This window comes from Cynocephalus volans, chromosome 17, assembly GCF_027409185.1.
Source record: "Cynocephalus volans isolate mCynVol1 chromosome 17, mCynVol1.pri, whole genome shotgun sequence".
NCBI lineage: Eukaryota > Metazoa > Chordata > Mammalia > Dermoptera > Cynocephalidae > Cynocephalus > Cynocephalus volans.
Genome location: NC_084476.1, coordinates 32,772,494 through 32,776,704, shown reverse-complemented (window position 1 = coordinate 32,776,704; position 4,211 = coordinate 32,772,494).

Here is a 4,211-nt window from a genome sequence, read left to right as displayed (position 1 = left end):
TCACTTAATATTTGACCAACTTGGTACCATTTTGATAAAAGCAATACTACTGATCTCTTGATGAGGTTTTACAAATACAACATAATTATAAAAACCAACTGAAAAAAAAAGAACTAATTTAGAAATATTAAATGGTGCACATACCTAGCTATGCTTAGCCAGTAAAAGAAAAGTATATGCCTATTTCCTACTCTATTGAAATGTTTCTCAATGTAAGGGTTCCTATCATCTGAATAAGAAATAGCCACTGTGCTTGCTAAAAATGCTCAGTCTTGGGCTTCACCCTAAACTTTCTGAAATTGAAATTTTTAAGATTTATCCCTGTAATATACATTCACAATAATTTTCAAATACCCGCTAATATGATAGTTTCTGAGCAACACAATTTGGAAATATTGTCACAGTATGCTGAGACATCATAAGCAAACATGGATTGATTCCTCCATTAAAATGATCTCGATGATTGTACAGAAAATGCCATTAACTGCATTAACTGAATTAGGACCCAAAGAAGAGGCAGCAGCTTTTGTGTGTGTTCAGTTATGCTGCTCTAAATAGTTATTCCAATTAGAATTCTCTTAATGCTAAAAGTTTTATTCTTGAGACCCAGTGTTTTTGTTTTGTTTTGTTTCAGAGGGTAGAAAGATTGCAGGAAGAATGAAAAAGGAGAGCATATTAGGAAATCTCCTATTGACCCTTTTCATGGTGAGATCAGGATTAAAAGCTGCTGGATTTTGTTGTTTGGTTAGTTAGTTTGTGTTTTTTTCCAAGGCAGGGGGGTTTGGGTGATTTTTCAAAGACTCAGAAATGTAGAAAATGTATTCTAAGCCCTTAATTCTACTGGTTGCTATCCTAGCTAGAAAAAGGAATATGTATACCAGGAAATAAGAGCGAACTTTCTTTTCCCTATTTTGCCCTTCAACAGCCTCCAGAGGCAAAAGTTGTTTGTCTCTAATATTGAATTTTAAAGGTCACTTTTTATTTTATAGCTGTAGGTTGGTTTTTTACTCCTAGATATTTTACATGACCCATGGTAAATTAGACTCTACCCTGCACTGAAGGACAAACTTTAACTGTGTCTAATATCCCAGAACTTCATTTTCCCATTCTGGAGCAAATACTTTGAAACTGACTTAACAAGGTCCTATGGTAATTCCTTTAGACTGGCATTTAGGCAGTATATTATTGTATTTAAAAATTTAGACTCTAGGAGGAGAGAAACATGGATTGGAATTTTATAATACGTACTAGCTGTTTAACATTGGTAAAGTTGCTTAAACTATGAAAATCTGCATTTTCTCTAAATCTGAGACAACATGGTTCTATATTACAGGGTTGTAGTAAGAATTAAGTGAGATAACACATTTAAGACACTTAGAAAAATAATTGATATATAAAAATGATCAATAAATATTTTTATTAAATCTCAGACCATATTTTAACTTAAAAATTATTATATATGTAAAAGCACATTTTGCCACAAAGTCAATGTCAGCATTTTAAGTTTCGTCATAGAATCATATAAACAGCACATTTCAGAACATAAGAGTTCAATTAAATGAGAAGAATGGCAGATAGAAAAGAAAAAATTTCTAATTTCATCTTTCAAAAGTAATTGAAATTAAACTTTATTATAACAAGAATGTGCCTGTTTTTTGGGTACATGATATATAATAAAAGTCTGATACATTGTGTATTGATGGATGTTGTTTCCCATGTTGTTTAAGGTGACATGGCTCACTTTGTATATTTTAACAATGGGAATGTCTACTTGTAATTTCCAACAGTTTATCCATGTTTAGCATAATGGTGAGTGTATACCTGGTGCTCAGTAAATGCCTTTTTGAATGAATTAATGATCAAATGAGAAAACCATTAATCATTGCACAGGCATGCCACTTTTGGAGAACTAACTTTATTCCAAGAATATTCATATATTTTTTAACCAAGTAACCTTAAAGATAATACAGGAAACACTTCTTTAAATTAAAGTTATAACTCAAAAATATAACCAATAAAATTTTCTAGCAGAAAATATCGAAAATACCATAACCATATAATGATATAAAATCCCATTCAATTGATCTCCTCCCCATTAAAAGCACCATAAGCCATATATTGATTCTTTAAAAGACAACTGAGAATAACCTTGTGCCAACTGAGGCATCCAGTTAGCTGGCAAATAAAACAAATTTCTTACATGGAGTTTCTGCATTGTAATTGGTATAAGAACAGTGTCAAAGAGAATAAAGGAATAGAAAAAGTGTGAAAATTAGCTTAAAATTAAAAGAAAAATGTTTACTCAGATGATCCCAACTCTCAGTCTAAAAGGAATATTGATCAAATAAACATTTCTCCAGACATCACTTTAATATTATTTGAAATTTTGAGATAATGGCAGTGCATTTATAGCAAAAAAACAGAAAACAAAAACACCTTTTTTTTTTTTTTTGATGACTCAGTCTTGGGTCTGCAGCAATTCGTTTGTCAGAAATTTGAATTATATTTCTCACCAACACACACACACAAGCACAACAACACACGTGCATGCATGCAAATGAATCTGAAGTTTGTGAAAAGGTTTACATTGGGTGTAAAGGCCAAGTGCACTGAAATAATTGCAAACACATATAAAAACATCTAACACTAGGAACATTCTATCTAAAATGACAGCAGTCAACTTCCATTGCCAGAAAACAGGAATAAACTTAGCTTTCCCAATTATTCATGCTAAGTACAACTAAAAATCCTGCACATTATATATGAAACAAACAGTGATGCTCTGAAAGTTGGAAAGAAGAAGGCTGACCAGCAAAGGACCTTAGGATCCAAGAAACAACACAACAGTGAGTTTCCTGAGTTTTAGTTGGCTCCAAATAGCCCATACGTAATGCTGAAGAAGCTGGCAGCCCAGAAACACCAATGGGTGCATACCAGGAAAAAGCCCAAAGGTACTAGGGAGAGGGCAATATAGAAAGTGAGAAAAGTTTTAGATAACTTCTATATAACTGCCAAACACTCCAGAGAAAACTGTGTCTCCACCCTATAAATGCCACACTTGTTAGAATGGCTATCAGAAAGACAAAAGTTAACAAGTTGCCTCAGGTTGAATGTCCCCCCAAAACTTAATCCCCACTGTAACTGTTGAGAGTGGAAAGTCCTATTATGGTAATTGAAAGGTTGGGCCTTGAAGAAGTGATTAGATTGTAAGACTGTGCAGCAGTGAATGAACTAAAAATGGTAATCATGGACATGGTTTGGAGAGCTTTAAAAGGAGATTGAGTAAAGAGGTTAGTCTCTCTCTGTACCACCATTTTCTCAACATAATACTCTTCCATCACTGTCACCAGCACCAAGGCTCTCACCAGGTGTGTTCCCTGGACTTTGGACTTCACAGTTTCAGAAACTATAAACAATCAATTTTGTGTTCTTACAAATTACCCTGTTCCAAATACTTTGTTATAAGCAACAGAAATGGACTAATACACAAGTGATGGTGAGAATGTGGAGAAAAGGAAATCCTTGCACACTGCTGGTGGGAATGTAAATTAGTACAGACATTATGGAAAACAGCATAAAGTTTCCACAACATGTTTTAAATGCTAAATAAATAAATAACTGTCAAAGCACGATTCCATATCCAGTGAAAATATCGTACAGAGATGAAGGGAAAGTCAAAGAACGTGTTATCATCCTTTCTGTTTTGAAAATTGGCTAAAGGGAGTTCTCCCACCAGAAAGGAACCTTGAGACACAAGGACTGGATACAAGAACAAGTAAAAGGATAGGAAAATACATACATTATCTTTATCCTTTTGAATTTATAAATTACATTTGGTAGTTGAAGCATAAAAATAATAACATCTGATATACTTCTCAATTAATATAGAGAAAATATTTAAGGCAATTATATAAATAGGGAAAGTTAAGGGACATAATTAAAAGGGTCAAGATTTGTCTATTGTACAGTTTATTTAAACTGGTAAAATGCCAACACCAGTAGAGAGTGACAAATTATGTATACATCATGCAACTGTTTAAAAAGGTATACAAAGAGATGCATTAGACACACAACAGATACATCAATTTTAAAAAAAGATTTTAAGTAACCCTAAATAAGGCAAGAAAAAAAAACATGGAAATAAAAACAGAAGAAATTAAAACATTAAAAGGAGAAAACAAAATGGAAGATTTAAGCCCTAACACAACAGT